General features: G+C 35.9%; 1 pseudogene across 1 annotated transcript; it reads left to right on the forward strand.

The window, feature by feature from the left end:
* Positions 1-3,532: 3,532 nt before the first annotated feature.
* LOC148842285 (midasin-like) lies at positions 3,533-10,585 on the forward strand (annotated as a pseudogene). The gene is made up of 6 exons (XR_016103121.1): positions 3,533-3,559; positions 3,645-3,741; positions 6,164-6,226; positions 6,306-6,417; positions 7,166-8,823; positions 10,007-10,585. The product of XR_016103121.1 is annotated as a midasin-like (transcript).
* Positions 10,586-18,403: the final 7,818 nt, after the last annotated feature.

Here is an 18,403-nt window from a genome sequence, read left to right on the forward strand (position 1 = left end):
CCAGACAAGAACCATTTTGGGGACCGGTTCCCTGGTCGAATGGTCGGACCGTTCGCTCCGAACTGACAACCCATTCTGACAAAAAACAAAAAAAAACAAAAAACAATAAACAATAAACAGAAAAATCAATGGTTTTTTTGCCAAAAACTGGTTTTGCGATGAAGTAAAACTGGTTAGGTGATAGTTTCTTGGTTTTCTGGTCCGACCATTTGGTTTGGTCTGGTTTTGAAAACATTGAAAAATATAATTATACAATAGAAAATATTAGAAATTAGTAGAACTTTGTCAAAAATAACCTGTTATTTCCAGAAAATACAATAAATTACCAATAAGTTATCATATAATTAGTATACAAATTTAGTAGAAATTGACCACAAATTATCATAAAATAGTAGAAATGTCCTGAAATTATTAATAAATTACCAAGATTTAGCACAAAATTACAGATAACTACTATTGATAAATTAGTAATATAGATCATAGAATTAGTAGAAAATTTCTTAAACTTTATTAACTTTCAATATAGATCATCTTATATTTTTGTCAACTAATTGGATTTATTTCATTTGCCTATAATTTCTATTATTTTATTTTCGTTTAATACAATGTAGGTTTTGCACTCCACATCTTTGTATTTGGTGATGGCATATAATATTAACGTCGTTTTTTAGTTTATTAACGTTTACAGGATCCGATTTGAGATCGACGAGTATCCAATTTAACCGTTAAGAGGATCCTATTTGATACGATCTTGATTTCCTTTACCGAAGGCTTTGGCCTGGAGTGAAGGGTCCGAGAACCCACTCTGATGGCGAGAGTCGAAATAGGGGGCTTTGGCCTGGAGTGAAGGGTCCGAGAACCCATTCTGATAGCAAGAGTTGAAGTAGGGGGACTGCGATGAATAGCCAAAAGATGCAGGTGAGTTGAGTCGCAGAAGGCAGGGGATTCAGAGGCGACAATGTATCTAACGCCACAGGAATAAAGCAAAGGATCGGAGCCAAAGTTCATCTTAGCAGAGAGGTTTGCCGGCTGGTCATTGCCTGTCTGAATAACTTGGTAAGTTATGGTCCTTCTCCCAATATTTCCCCTTTGACGAGGGTGGGAGCTCTTTCTAAGGAGGTAAGTTCTGGTCCTCCTCTCTTGTAGGTTTGTTCCTTTGTTATCCAAGGTCAAGTTGTGACTTCCTGCTAAACTTTGTTGGAAGTTGCAGAATAATTTCAGATGGTAGGGGGTGGCAGGGATTGGTTTTCTCATAACCAACTCTGCTGGGACAGTATTGTGGGCTTATAGTGGACCTATTGGCATTACAGACGTGGTTGAAGCTAAAGTCAGAGCTCTTATTATGGGCTTAACCGCTTAAGGATGGCTAGATCTATTCACTCTGCCCCCTTTGTGGTGGAGGGTGATTTGAAGAAATGCCATAGGATGGGCTGCTAATCAAGAAGGGGGTCCTGGGATTTTGGCCCACCTACTCAACGACACTCAAGAGCTTTTGTTCTTTTAGATGGGTTTCTAGGGAACTGAATATGGCTGATTCGTTAGAAAATCAGGGGTAGATAAGGCTTCATTGTATTGTGGTAACAAATTTCCATTGTATTTTTTTGGCTTTTTTGGGTTCTCTGTTTTTGTACATTCTATCATGCACACCCCCTCCTTTTGGTTCTCAATGAAAGTTACCTCTTGTCAAAAAAAAAAAAAAAGCATATTAAGTAATTTAATATAGCAGCTCAATAAACGATCCTTGTCCCCAGATATACATTCTATACATGGTTGATTAGTATACACCATGAAAGTCATATGCAATTATATAATAATTATTCATGCTTATCGAAAGATGCAAAGATATTTTTCCATCCTATTGATATCTAAAGTTTTGTACTTCTGGCCTTCAAAGTACTTTAAAATAGAGGTCCAGTCCATTAGGGTTCTTTCAATGCAACCAATGGGGGCTTCCATGGCTGAGCTTTTGTTTATTGGATATATGTCTATTTCAGTCTTTCCACATGAAACCATGAGCAAGCTTAGAAGAGAAGGGGCTTCCATGGGTGAGCTTTTGTTTATCGTCATCTCAGGAAGGGGTTTCTGACTCTTGTGCCTTACCATTCTGATTGGTTTTTTGCTGACACTGTAAGTATAGGACAAACCATATACCATTCTTTTGCCATCTTGGTACTACTGGATCTTCTATGAAACTTGGAAATGAAAAGAGGATGGGGAATAAAAGAGGTGGCCAATGATCCAGTTTGCTATTTCTTAAATGTTATGGTAGTACAGCACATACTCTCTCTCTCTCTGACACACACTGATATACACTAGAACACATGCACACAGATACCTCTGAATAATGAAATATCTAACCATTTAAATTAGTGTTTTGTGACAAATGAAATACCTAACCATTCAAATTAGTGTTTTGTGACAAACGGGAGACTTTGATAACAATCTCTAAGTAGTCTAGAAATCTCCAAGTAGGTATCATACCATTCCAGCATCATAGATTTACACCAAACAAGGGTTGACTTTGATAACAAATGGGAGACTTTGCTGTTAATTTTGTTTCTTTTTGCCTCTTTTTTTTTTGTAAAGTTCCAAATATTGGGGAGACATAGTCGTCCTATTTCTGTACATCACTTAATCAGTTTCATTACTCTGAGTAGCTTTATTCCAGTTTTCTATTTTGTGAAAGCAACATGAGTGCTGTGGAATTAGAAAATTCTCCACTAGCAGTCTTATTAGTTTCCTTTGCCTGGACAAATGGATATGACTTGGTGCTCTGTCAATGGGGTTGGGTTTGGTTTTGGTCAGGCTTGACCTGACTTGGTATTGTAAATGTGCAGAACCAGTTTGAAACCAGGCTCCATATGTATCTGTGGTAACAAACCCAGAACCTATGTAATTATTAATTGGGACTATTGGGTCTGACCTGATAACACCTGATTACAATTGACAGCTATACTTTTAGCCTGTAATTTGACAATAAACCTACTTTTTAAAATATTTGGTAGTATATACATTTTTGAAAAATGCAAGACTATCTGGAACTATTAAGTCTGTTGTTTTAACTTCTATGATAACACAGAGCCACTATCCTTAGAAATGAGAGTCAAATATTTTAAGTCCATGTTTGTTACAGTTCTTTTATTTGGGTCTGAATGTTTGTAGTTTGCTCAACTTATGATGATAGATTAAAGCAATGGTTGCTAGTTAACACTTAGTACATTAGTATTTTGTTTATTGACCAAAGAGTACTTTTTAGTAACAGGCAACATCTCCTTTGGTGTCCTTTTGATAAGAGTGATGATTGGACTGTCAAACCGTGAAGATCTGTTTGATATAGTGAATGCATGGTATCCAAATTTGGAGACTATTGCTGAGAAACTTATAGGTATTCTCTGCTGTTCTTTTATGCTGGTGCTTTCAAGACTAATATAATCCTTACAAAATTGATTTCTGTTGTGTCAGAGACATTTGAAAAGGTCAACTCTTCTCCATCTTACCAGCCTGGAGGATGTGTTGGTTTTCCTGCTTCTTCTGCTGTTTTAAGCAGGTTCTCTTTAAGGTAGATAGTGCCTCTCTAGCAACTCTGTGCATAATAAGACCCCCACAGATGTCATTATTTTTCATGTTTTGTTATATATTTACAGGGATCTGCTGAAATGGTGCAAAAGAATCACAGGTCAAGGTTTTAACTTTATGGGGCTTAGCTTATCAGCTTATGAAAGTAAAAGCATTTGTCAAGAGGTTGTATTTGATTTCCACTTTTTATTCCTTCTTGTGATAATGTGATGGATGACTATCTACTTGTTTCTACTGGTTACTTAATAAACTGTGGGTTTGTATTTTTTTTTTTTTTTGCATCTTCTTCAATTTCTTCTGAAAGTCGACTGTTAATAATGAGACAAATAGCAAAGATGTGGGGAGTACCGATGTCAGAAGCAGAAACATTATATCCTCTTAATAAACCCATAGTTCAGGTTGAAGGGATAGGATATCCATCACATGGACGCCCAAATCTTGCGGAATGGACTGGGCGAATTTCAAAAATATCTCCCATCTGTGCAGGGAATCGAATTCCCTATTTTAGAAAAACATATTTTTCAAGGATCAATCTTGAACCATTAACCAAACCAGATCTGAACCAAAAGGAGTAAGAGGGAGGATGAACCTAATACAGAGAAACAATATCTCCCAATGGAGGTGTTCACGCCCAAGGAATGATCCAAAATCTGCTCCCACTGAAGATGGCGCAGTGTAGGATGGAGCAGAATCAACAATGTTCTTCCAAAAGAACTTGACTCTTCTCAAGAATCAACAGGATGGCTTGTGAATACAGCTCCAATCAATCTTTTCCCCAAAAGATTGGTATCAAGATCAAATCTTGATTACTCCTGTAGAGAGCAGGAGATCGAACGGCTGGAGGTGGTGGCTGCAAGAAGGAGGCGGCAAGAGAGTATTCGCAGGGTGCAGAATTCTCTCTTCTTGTGATTTCAGCTCTGAAGACAAGAGTTTCTAGATTGCATGTCTAAAGACTGCCGCCCCCTCCTCCTTTTATAATCTTAAAGGGTTCAGCTCCTAATCCCATTAGGAGTTGCTGATCCAAATCATATTTGGATTAGAAGTCCATTTAAGTGATAAGGGATAACCCCTATCTTATCTGCAGATCAGATCAGCCATCTCCTAATCTAATTAGGAGGCTTCCAGATCTAAATCTTATTTAGATCTTGGACTCTCTAAGTGGATAGGGTCTAGGCCCAATCCTATCAGCTGATCCAAATCATATTTGGATTAGAAGTCCCTTTAAGTGATAAGGGATAACCCCTATCTTATCTGCAGATCAGATCAGCCATCTCCTAATCTAATTAGGAGGCTTCCAGATCTAAATCTTATTTAGATCTTGGACTCTTTAAGTGGATAGGGTCTAGTCCCAATCCTATCAGCTGATCCATCTCAGAATTCGCCCCTTTTAATTGACTGATCAAATCATCCCAGTTTGAAATGGGCTTAAGGCCCATTTAAGGTTATGTACTCACTTAGCCTTCCAAACTGCTGCCCAGTTGGGCTTCCTTGTATGGTGTGGGACCCAAACATTGATCTACACATCAGCCACATGGGTTCAGCCCAGCCTCTGTTACAAGGCTTGGTCGAATACACTGTTATGGACAGTGCACCCCCTGAAACCCATCTTATGGGCTCTATGGGCCCAACACTTACCCTAAGTGGTCCCTAGGCCAAGCCACCTTGTAACACCCAGGGACTGTGGGCAGATGCAAGATTAGCCCATCAGGTATTATCCTCAATGGTCTTACACTTAACCTCTCAGCCCATAATGATCACACACTGCTCGACAAGAGAGGACCTCTCCCTCGGCTGCAAGGAACAGTGTTGCACTCTTTGCTTATATGGATCCCGGGAATTAAAACCTTTTGCAAAACATTTCGAAACCATAATATATATACTTTTATATCTCATATAAAATAAATTTTGCAAAATAAATCTCAACGATTGAAATCGGCTGCCGACAATCTTGGTTCCATCAGTGAGAGTGCATCCCCGATCATTACCTTTGTCCGACAAAGGGGTTGATCTTGTCACTATGATCACCCACTCAGATAAATTCTCAGACTGTCCCAACATACCCAGTGCAGTATATCAAAGATAGCCCAATCCGACACCTAGTGCAGTATCATAATCGAGTCTAGGGGTCATGTGTAATTTTCCAGTTTTGCCCATCAATCTTCAAGGTCCAGGGCAATACTGGAAATCTGGTCCAGTTCATAGATTCAATTAATCCTACACTATATGTGCCTAGGGTCTCACCCTGGCAGTTGAGACAGGCCACCCCAACCGACTTGGTGGCACCACAGTGTCAGCCTTGTCAAGATAGGTCTCCCCAGACCGATCCACTGGCTGTGAACATTCTAAACTAACACGAGTCTCATTAAGTGTCCAGTTTAAGGGTATTACACAAAAACATACCAAGGGAACATGAATCAAATATCCACTTTTATTCATTTACAATAAACTCATAAAGTACATCATTCTGATTGAAGCTAAGGGCATACAAAACTGTCTAACACAGGTGTCTGTCTTTTCTAATCATTGTGTCTGATACGTTTGTGCTATGAGCATCAAGTACAAAAGTCTGAAATTTTTTTTCCTGCAGGATTTGCAATCAGATTTATGAGTTGGAAGGGTTACCCTCAAATGCACTGAAGCTGCATTACATGTAAGAACTTACTCTGTTTTATATTATTTGTTGCTTACTTTCTGACATTGGTTGACTTTCCTTGATGTGTTTTCTGCAGTTACATCACTAAAAGAAACCTTTTGTGGATATCTGTAGTTCACTACATGTTCGTGAGAGGATAGCATGTTCTGCTAAGTGCAATGAGCCAGTTCTTTTGGTTGGTGAAACTGGTACTGGAAAAACAACTCTTGTACAGAATCTTGCAGTGAGGCTTGGTTAATCACTTACAGTCTTGGTATTCAGTCTAGGCAGTTTGTCATTATGATGGTTCTTTTGTGTACGGGGCTCTTATCATGTGGACTAGAAATTGAATGCTAATTTGCTTATCTTGCAGAACTTAAGCCAACAAAGTGACATTTCAGACTGATTGGGTGGCTTTAAGCCTACAGATCCAAGATTTATATGAATACCTGTTTATAATTTGCTTATCTATTCCCATCCCCAAACTCAATCTCCTTTTCTGAATTTCTGCTTGTCCTTGTACTTCAATTTGCCATAATGTGGAAGGTAGGAGCCAACTGTACTAGGGATCATCTATCCTGAAATTGTAGTTTTGTCTTCTTATTGTTGTTATTACAATCTTTTATCAGTTGGTTAGCTATAAACATTATCTTGTTGTGACTGGTGATATCATATGTGTCCTGATTTTTTCCATCAGGGACTTGGTATTTGATAATTGCAACTTTTTTTTGGATAATTTGTTTGATAATTGCAACTTTCCTCCACTATGATTGGATTATGATCATCATGATCCAAGCCTTAAGCCAACTATATGGGATTGGTCAACATGAATCCTGTTTCGCCATTCCTCCACTATGATTGGATGATAATAACCTTGATTGCATTTTTTTCTTTATAGCTTCTTTTCTTGTTGATAAGAGGCAAAAAATGACAGTACTCTTCTATGCTTGTATGCAGGACAATGGGGATTTTCTTGTTTGTCTGAGAAAACATGTGTCTGATAGGAACTGGAAAATGGTTTTAAATGGATGTCAGAAGGGCCTTGGTTTTTCCAGGAAGCAAGTTTGTGAGGTTGGTAGATCTCTATCTGGTACAAAGTGAAAGCGACCTGAGTGAAGAACTCATCCAAGCTTGGGAGCGTTTTTCCATGAAACTTGAGACAGCACGTAGGCAGATTGGCTCTTCAGCTATGGTCTTTTTGTTTGTGGAAAGAGCATTCGTGACAGCAATTAAAAATGGTCATTGGATATTACTTGATGAAATAAATTTGGCTCCTCCTGAGATACTACAGAGAATTACAGGGGTTTTGGAAGGAGACGATAGTTTAATTTGTTTAGCTGAAAGGGGAGATGTTGATTATATTCGTTGACATCCTGATTTTCGTATATTTACTTGTATGAATCCTGCTACTGATGCTGGAAAGAGGAACTTGCCATATTCGTTGAGAAGCAGGTTTACATAGTATTTTGTTGATGATGTGTTAGATGATGAATATTTGACTCCATTTGTGAAACAATTTATGGATTACAGCAGTCCCAATAGAGAATTGGTAAATAAAATTGTGTGTTTTTACAAAGAAGCCAAGAAGGAACCTGAAGAGAGGCTAATCAGAAGCCCCAGTTCAGTTTAAGGTCTCTATACTGTGCACTGGATAGTCCTTGCTTCAAGTTTATGAACAGTATGATACTATCATATTTGTAAGGTGGAGCCTCCAAATGTTCCCTTTGATTGTTTACTTCTTGGATAAGGGGAAATTGAGTGATGATGCTTTCTTGGAGAATTATGTCCTGACAAAAAGTGTCAAAGAGCATTTAAGGAACCTTGCACGTGCTATTTTCATTAAAAAAATCCCGTTCTTTTACAGGGTGCAACTTCTAGTGGAAAGACAAGCCTTGTTCAGTATCTTGCTGCAATAACTGGTCATGAATTTGTTCATATAAATAACCATGAGCATACTGATCTGCAAGAATACTTGGGCTCTAATTATTACTGATGCTCACAGGAAGCTTGTGTTTCAAGAAAGGTGTATTGGTTGAGGCTGTTCGAAATGGATACTGGATTGTTCTAGATGAGCTTAACCTTGCACCTTTAGATGTTCTGGAAGCATTAAACCGGTTATTAGGTGACAACAGAGAGCTTTTTGTTCCTGAACTGCAGGAAACACTGATTGCTCGTCCAGATTTTATGCTTTTTGCCACCCAAAACCCACCAACATTTTATGGTGGGCGTAAGATGCTTTCTTGAGCATTTCGCAACCACTTTGTTGAAATACATGTTGATGAGATTCCTGAAGTTGAATTGAGCACAATACTAGAGAGGAGGTGCAAAATTCCTGAAAGTTATGTGAAAAAATGGTTGAAATTATGAAGAACTTGCAGTTGCATCGCTGGAGTAGCAAAGTTTTTGCTGGAAAGCATGGTTTCATAACTCCAAGGGACCTGTTTCAATGGGCTGATTGTTTTCAGACCTATGGTAACTCATATTAAGATCTGGCCAAAGATGGTTATTTTCTTTTGTCTGAAGGGTTGCGAGATGAAAATGAGAATAAAGTTGTCCAGGAGATCTTGGAGAGACATCTTGGGGTAAAACTTGCCACAGACAGCTTGTACTGGCAGGTTTGTTCCCTCCCTCCCTCTCTTGTGCTCATTATTGTCTTGACAACAGAAAGTGGAATTGCCTATTGTGCAGTTATACTTTATTTTTGTGTTTTTAGATGGATTTTTGTTTTTTGATTGTTTATTTGAGCATGGAGTAGGAAAGTATGTCATTCATAATCCTGTAACTTGGCAGTTCTGATCTTGTTATCTTAATCCAAGGAAGTACAGTTTGTTCATGTAGCTTCCGACATGTTTGTTCAGTTGAATGTTGACTGATTCTGTTGGAGTTTAGACGATTGGTTATAGGGATATCATCAGTTCAGAGGTTTTTTCTTCTGTGGTTTCATTTGTCCTCTCTCTTTAGGAGTCTGGAATAATTGAGATAGAAATGATTCCTGGGTGGTAATTGGATACATTTCATGAACAAGTAGTGTGAATCATCATAGAAAATATGAATCTTTGTTAATTATCTGGAAGTCAATGTGCTACTTGAATTACTTTTTGGTCATTTTTTTTCCTTTTATGAAGCTGATGGGAATTTTATATTTGTGTATAAACTTTGCTAACTGTTTAACCTCTTATAATTCAGGAACCAGCTGATAGTCTTGCTGTTTTAAACTTCAGTGAATGCTCAGAAGTGTCAGAGAGTCTTGGAAAGTATGATTTTGTGAACTTGTAAGCTGACCCTACTTCATGTGGAGGTTATATTTTCTTGTTGAGTGTTGCTTCAAGTTGCATGAGCCTGTCCTTCTTGTTGGTGAGACTGATGGTGGGAAGACAACTGCTTGCCAGTTACTTAGCATTGTTTTAAAGTTAAAATTGCATATTTTGAATTGCCATCAGTACACGGAGACATCTGATTTTCTTGGGGTTTGTTTCTTTCTTTTACAGATTTTCTTTAATGAGGGATTGCATTTTAGTGGTTTCTGTTTTGAAACTTCTGATTGCTTATTGCTGTTAGAATATGATAGTCTACAAGTTAACCATCATAAAAACTTCAGGGGTTTTATCCTGTACGAGATAGGTCAAGATTAACAGGAGAGTTCAAATATTTGGTTGAAAAACTGATACTGTCAAAGGCTTTTCTCCACTCTCCTGGCGACAATGCATGTATTATCCTGTCCATGTCAATATTTCCTTGAATGAGGTTCTTTTACTTGCTTGGTGCTTTATGTATGCTTATGCATTTCTCTCAATGCAGATGATATCTACAGACATTGTCCAAGCTTCTTCTACTCTTGATTGGCTGACAAGAATTATAGAATGTTATAGACAAGGTGTGGTTTCACACTCTGACGTCACTGAGCAGGATCTTGATAGCCTTGAGCAAGTTAAACTGGACCTAGTTGAGCTATCCCAGAAGTGGCAGACCATATTTATGTTGCAGGATGGACCTCTTGCTGTACGAGCAATGAAGGATGGGAATCTACTTCTTGTGGATAAGATATCTTTGGCTGATGATAGTGTGCTTGAAAGATTAAACAGTGTCTTGGAACCCGAAAGAAAACCGGTGGGTTGATCTTGTTTGAGATTTGTTTTTATTCAGTTTTTATTACTATTAAAAAATTCTGATTGTACTTGGTGGGCATGGTTATTTGTTAGTGTTCAAGACACGTTTATATATTTGGACCTTTGTATGATAAAATAAAACTTGTTACTGTTTGATATTATGGCAAATTTTGAATAAACAGTGGCCAGCTTAGTGGACAGGATGTAATAATACGAACAGAATTATTCAGAATTGCAGAATGCAGATAATTATGCTTATTTTTCTTGTGGAAATTATGAAATGGTGTTAGTCAGAAAATTTAGTCTTTTTTGTACGGCAGTAAAACAAACTAAAAGTAAGAATGCATGGGAATCTCCTTATTATTTGCATATATATTAGAAAACACTTTTCCGAATAGAGATCTCTTATGAATCATTTCGTGCTTTTCAGTTAGTGCATTAAAGTAAATAATTATACTTTATTATTCCAATTAGTCTTATACTAATGCATAGCTTATGACTTGGCCATACCCTATTAGTAATATTATAAAATTAAAAACATTGGAACGGCGCATACCATGCCTATAGAGGATAATTAGAGCAGTTGTCATCCATTTGGAATTGTATAATTATATATTAATATATTATATATCTACGGGTGCAAATGCAATTTGGGCGGGCTCAGGTGGGCAATTTGTTGAAATTTGAATGTACCTAGTCTGAAAGCACGTGGTCCAATGCAGTGTAAATTCTTCAAATCGGATATTTTTAATTTAGAGGAACAATTTGGCAAATCCCCAACTATTGCTAATACTCTTCTGACTAGCCATTTCCTATCTATCTCATTGTGGTCCAAAAGAAAGTTTTAAAGTATCAATTTATCTGCTTTTGTTCAGATCTGGTTTAGTTTATAGTTCAAGATTGATCATTGAAAATATGATTTTCTAAATAGGGAATGTGATTCCTAGTTGAAAGGGAGAGATTTTTTTTTTTTTTTGAAATTCGCCCACCTTATTCCGCAAGATTTTGGTGTTCATACGATGGATCTCTCATCCCTTCACAAAAAGCCTATCCACTTGAAAAACTAAGTTGTGGAGCATAAGCAAATTACTTCTCTAATCATAACAAACACAACATTAAGTACAAATTTATATTTATTAACATTTTATTAGTTGATAACTTTAGTTATGCAATTTGTTTTTCAAACAAATCTACTATACTGGAAGTCCTCAAAATGCAGCCATTTCTCTCCTTCTAAATGGGCCAATAAAGGGGAAATCCGAGTAATTCCTAAAATTACCAATTTATCATACCTATATTCCCACCGGACAAGCAATGAGCAAATGCTTGTTCTTTTAGACAATGTTTTTGAAATTGGTAAAACATAAAGCATGCACAAAAAAAAAAAATTATTGTCTGATGGATATAACTATGTGAATACCAATTTTTATCAAATTACTTTTTAGGAAGTCAAAGCTCAAATTTTGAAAACATTGGGAAATGGGACAATACGAAGTCAAAGCCTTGCAATTCAAAGTTTTCAAAGCTATTATACTTAATTCGAGAATGAAAGTGGAAGAGACCAATGCAATACATGGGCTGATGTTAAAAGATGCCACGGAGTGAATGTAAATAGCCTCATCGAGAGTAGGGGTGCAAATCGGGTAGGTTGGCTGGGTTTATGGTCAACCCAGGCCCGACCCTAAAATTTGAGTTTAAGTATTAAATCCGAGGTAAGGCCCGATTTTCACAACCTGAGCCCAGTCCGCACTGTAATTTGTTGCATTTGGGTTGGTCTCAAGTCTAGGCCAAGTCGGGTTGGTCAATGAACGCACTCTAAAATTATATATGTATATATATGCATTTATGTAAACTAATAAGTGTGCACGTAGAAATTTTAGATGATAATAATGATAGTAATACAAATTTTTCTATCAATTTTATGTATTTTTTTTTGTTTTTTGCAATTATATTTTATATTTTTTATTATTAATTGGATGTGGATTGAAAATCCAAATATGATATGATTATATAAACACCTCATCCAAATATGTGATAATTGGATCGAGTTGTGAAACTTCAAATATCATTGATATGCCTACTTGCTTGGTTAGATTCTTCTTTTTGTAATATTTAATCTTTTTTTTGTTCATTTATAAAAAATGAAAGATTTAAATAGAGAAAATTGAATAGAGTGAAAAGTAGTAATTCAATTTATAATTTAAAACTCGTGATTGAATATGGACTAAATTCAAAAATGAGTATTTTAGTAAAAAAAAAGTTCTACAATTGTATATTTTTAATAATAGTGTAAATATAGAATTATAGATGTATTCAATAATAATGTATATATATGGTGGACTTTAACCTAATTGTAATCTAACAATCAAAATAAAAAGTTACATTATATTTTACATCTTAATTACCGGTTTGACCCACTCAAATTGGACGATTTTATCGTTGATACATAAACCGGAAGCCAAAGCATTCCACAATCTTATTCATATTTTTAATAGTAGTGTAAATATAGAACTATAGATGAGTTCAATTTTTTTCTTTATTTTATTTTTGTATTTTTGTGTGTAAAAATAATTTTTATATGCCACACTTACTTTTTGTTCAATATAATGAATGCATGATATTATGCATGTGTCTAAATGTTTTGTTTGCAAAATTTATGTATTTTAATATTTTATTAGTTTTTACTATTTACTTATGGCATTAAAGGTTAACACATTTAACCCAAAAGTTAAACTATTTATTATTATTTTTTATATTTCATTTTTGGTCAATTGTAAACTATGTATTTCATTTTCATTATCATTAAAAATAATCCTTTTCATTACACTTATTTGTTTTCAAATTTGATTAATAAAAATATCACAAAGATGTTTTTTCTACATTTTCTGTAATTTTCTACATTTATTTTTATTTAAAAAAAATTATTACCTAACTATCACTTTATAGGTTGATCAATTTGGTTCGAATGGTTGAATTCCTTAGCCACCACTTGGATAAAGAATGATTTTGTTTTTGAGTTAGTTTTAAAATATATTGGTTTATATTGTTAAAAATATTGACATAGATCTAATTAATAGCATTTATTAGTGAAAAATAACTTAAAAATATAGGATTTAATAAGAGATAATGAGATTTAATAGCTTAAGTATAAGACTTAATGAGAGAGAATTAAATAAGATGGGAAATAATAATTGAAGTTACATTTTCAACCCCTACAATTAGAGATGGATTACATACATAAATATAGGCATCTTAGTAGCCATTAAAACTGGCATTAAAGTTATAATAACATGACTTTTATAACATTTCTCAAACAAAGAAATAGATATATGATATTATACATGTGATTGCATGTTTTTTTTTGCAAAATTTATGTATTTTTATATTTTATTAATTTTTATTATTTATTTATGACATTAAAGATTAACACATTTAAGCCAATATTAGAAATGTAAACTGGATAGAATAAACCATTTGAGTGGTTTGAATGGCTTCTACTGAGAAATTGATTTACCACATCAAAAAGAGCATCCTACAGTTTACTTGGGTTTGACTATGACTAGGAAAAAAAGCAGCCCCATTCATTTGGAATTCTCATGGCCAAGTGAAACAAATAACCAATGCTTGGACAACTCTAATATGTGACAAAAAATTGAAGAAAATCAACATAACCTAGTGCTTGGACAGACCAATTTTAATTCAATTTATTGGAATCGGAAACTAATATTTGAACTTTTCTCATGAATAAATTTGTTTCAGAGACTGAGAAAGGATTAAATGATGCAATCAGACAAGGACAAGTTGACTTCAAAACTTCACCCTGTCCTTCCATATCAGATTCAGCAAAGGATCTTATCAAGAAGATGTTAACACATGACCCCAAAAAATGGATTACTACTACCCAATCTCTTGGCAAGTAATGAATTACATATTAAAGTCTGATAGGAAGAAACAATTCTAGTTGTCTTTCACTTCAGTTATGAAGCCATATATTGAGAAAAAAACCAGGTTATTTCCATTCTTCTACCCAATGTCTTTAAGTTATGGCTTATCCTAGTAGGCAAGATTAAGGCTAGTCAAAACTTGTCCATATTAGAATACATGGTGAACTTGTCATTAAGAGATAGAATATATAGACTTACTGATATTATTGGTTTGATGGTCTTTTCTATTGAATAGACAATCACAACTATTAAAGCTTTATTATGCCTTTCCAATTAGTATAAAACTTTACAAGAGCAGTACAAGTAAATCCATATGCTTTATCAATCAAGGTAAAATTTGGTTGAAGAGACAGGTGATTATCAAGAATTTCATGGAAATTATCCAGATCTCTATTCATTGGAAGACCACGGATGCTAAATATTCCAAGGAAACGAATTTAGTTTGGTGCTACATGAATTCGGTTCTGGTTTGTTGTGTAATTACTAACTTGGATTTACAAGTTCAGATTTCTTTTCCACTTTGCTTTTATCATCAGTAATTTTCCCATGTGGTTTTGTCTTCATGCATGACTCCCTATCACCCATTTGTGTGGTGGGTCCTCCAATCTCCTTATTTTAACCGACTGCACTATTCTACTTTTTCACATACAGCTTTGCTTTTGGGCTGTCTCACTCTCTTTATTTAAGCTTATAATAATTCTAGTTTCTCCCCATTTGGCTTCTTCTTCATGGAGCTATTTCTATCTCTTCTCCTCATCCTCATGGTTCCCTCAATCAATGCTCAGTGGACACCTTCACCCACATACATAGAACTAAGTGAACATACTATCGGAATCATTGTACCTCATTAACATTTTTAAGGTGTGAAAGAACAGAGGGAAATAAATGAATGAATCCCAATCCACCATTGGGATTCTGCTAATGTGGAGTTGCTCCACCATAGATCCGTCAATAACTTTATTCTTGTTCCATTACCCACCCTATATCTTATGAAAGAAAGAAAGAGGTTGTGAATGGAAGAGATACCTTTCCAAGGATTTTAGGAAGTTGACTGGTTTGAGTGAAGATTGCAGTTCCAACCGTTTACATTTAACTCATACTTGCTGGTGATGATAGCTGCCAAAAGGGAGTTTGATTCCAAGGGGAATCTCCACAACCATTTTCCAATGAGGGTATTATTCTTCTCTTTTAGGTGTCCGATTCCCAGCCTTCCATCCTCTTTTGGTTTATAGACCTGACTCTAGTTTACTAAATGCCATTTTCTAACACCTCCACCTTCCCAAAGGAAATTTCATTGAAGTTTTTGGATCTGTAATCTGATTTTAGCAAGGATCTGAAACACTAAAAGGAAATAGACAAACATGTTTGCAAGGGAAGCCTTAATGAGGGTAATTCTACCCCCTTTTGAGAGATAACAGATTTTCCAAGTAGCTAACTTCTTTTCACATTTTTCCATCACTGGCTCCAAAAAACTAGGTTTTTATGGATTCCCGCCTAGTGGCATGCCCAAATAAGATAGGGGAGATTTTCCACTCGGCAATTCAGAGTTTCCTTGAACTTTTCTAACAGGGAATCTTTAATTTGGCTTATAGCTACTAGGCTACTCTTTGAGTAATTTACCTTCAACCCCGAGATTAATTCAAAACATTGAAGTACTCTTTTCACATTTAATATATTCTCCAAATTGGCTTCTAGGAACAGGATCACATCATCAGAAAAAATGAAATGGGAAACATTTATGGCATCTCTTCCTACCTCAAAATCTTTGATTAAGTTAAGGTTTTTGGCTTTCACCATAAACTAGCTAAAGACATCCATTACCATGGTGAAGAGGAATGGGGAGAGAGGGCAGCCTTGCTGTAGACCCCTACTAGATTTAAAGTAACCTTTGGGCTCTCCATTGATCATGATCGAAAACCAAGTTGAACCTATACATCCTTTCATCCACTGCATCCATTTCGTTTCAAAACCCCTCAAATTCAAAACCTAGAGAAGGCAGTCCCAATCTACTTTATCATAAGCTTTTTCAAGATCTAGTTTCACAAGAAGGCCCGTCCCTCCACTCTTCCTTCTATCTTCTACAACTTTGTTTGCAATTAGGATGTTGTCTACAATCCGTCTTCTTTTCACAAATGCAAACTGATTTTGAGAAACCAGCTCTTTTAGGACTTCTCTAAGTCTTTTTTCCAACACTTTGCCATAATTTTGTACACGCTCCCCACAATACTTATTGGTCTGTAGTCTTTCACTTCCAAGACACCATTTTTCTTTGGAATGAGGCAAATAAAAGTAGAATTAATTCCTTTCTTTACAACCCCCGTGGAGTGGAATTCTTTAAAGACCTTCAAAAGATCCAATCTTACAACTTCCCAACATATCTAAAAGAAGAAGATTGGGAAACCATCGGGCCCAGGGGCTCTATCTTCATCCATATCGAAGACTACTTCTCTTATTTCTTGTTCCTCAAATTCCCTTTCAATCCAAATTCTCTTATCTTCTACTAGAGTCGGCCCTTCCGAACTTCTTAAATTAAACTTCCTAGCACTTTCCTTAGAGTAAAGAGTTTTGAAGTGGTTTAGAAATGCCTCAGTGATTTCTTCTGCATCTTCCACCTCCCTCTAGTCCACCTTAATTTTTGAGATGAGATTCTTTCTGTGCCTACCTGATGCATAGCTGTGGAAGAATTTTGAGTTGTTATCTCCTTTTAACCATTTGACCCTTGACCTTTGTCTCCAAAAGATTTATTCTTTTTTTATTACATTTTTCCAAGAACTCCTTAAACCATCTCTCCTACTTCTTCCTTCTCCATCCAGAACTTAGGGGTGAGCATAATTTGGTTAAAATCAAAAAACCAAACCAAAATTTCGGTTTCGGCTTAATCGGTTCGCTCTAATCGGTTTTTCGGTCAGGTTCGTTTTATTATTTGGTTATTTTGTATTTTGGTTTTCAGTTTTGGTTATCATAATTGATAAATTGGTTAACCGAGAAAAAAAAGATTTAATTAGGGGCATTTGCATCATTTATATCTTCCATTTAAGGATTCCGATTTTTGAGTTCCAACTAATTCCATTCGGCAATTAATGCATCATTTGAATCTGTCATTTGAATCTGCCAATATGTCATGTAATTAATGTCATTCAGCAACCTCCCCAAGAAAGTTCCATGCAATTAATGTCATTAGGCAACCTCTCTAAAAAAGTTTCTCAAAACAAAACAAATCCACTCAATGTGGTCCTGCATTAATTTGAAAGTTGTAACCAAACCCCTCCTCAATGACAATCAGTTTGTCAATTGTCACTTCATCTTCTTCTCTCCTTTTGCTCCTTTCTCTCAATCTCCCTTGTAGGAACCAACCGTCCATCTTGGAACCATCTCGTGACTCCCAATCCTTCCCTCCCGGAAAGGCAGAACTGATCTCTGGCATGTTGTAGTGTCAACCCCTTAAGGCTTCCCTGTCCTATTGAGTATCAATTGCCAAATGCCACGTCTATCGGTTGTCTCTGTCGGCTGCCGTTGAGGGCTTCTTCTTCTTCTTTTTCTCTGTGCTTGACTTAATTTTGGCTTTAACCAAAATATCCAAATTAACTGAAAAAAAATTTGGTTCGGTTAAATCGGTTTTTATATATTTTGGTTTTGGTTTAGTTTGTCATTTTATTAAATTGGTTTTGAAAATTTTGGTTTTTTCGGTTTGGTTTTGATCCAAAAAAACCGAATGCTCATCCCTACCAGAACTCCTAATTGCTCTTTTTTTATCTAAGGGCCCGTTTGGCAGGTCTTTTTGAGAAAATCTTCTTGTAGCTCTGACAGTCAAAAGACTCATTGAGCTTTTGACATAAGATCTGGGCAACCCGAAGACCGTTTGGTAGACGTGCGTCTTTTCGCACTAGATTAAAATGGGAAAGATGCAAGATTCTTCATTTGAACCTTCCCAAAATCAGCCCAAAATGGGTTTCTCGCATCTTTTTAGTGTCCCATCTTTTGACAACTAGATCTTTCGTGTGCCAAACGGAAATAGACCGATTTTCAGTCTTCTCGGCTTGTAAACAACTGAAAGACCACATGGAAAGACGTGCCAAATGAGCCCTAAATCTTCCAGCTCCATGAGGATGGCATTTTTTTCCTCTATGAACAATTTGAACTCTTCT

The sequence above is a fragment of the Nelumbo lutea genome, chromosome 8, assembly GCF_056320005.1.
Source record: "Nelumbo lutea isolate HS-2025 chromosome 8, American lotus-T2T, whole genome shotgun sequence".
In the NCBI taxonomy this organism is placed as follows: domain Eukaryota; kingdom Viridiplantae; phylum Streptophyta; class Magnoliopsida; order Proteales; family Nelumbonaceae; genus Nelumbo; species Nelumbo lutea.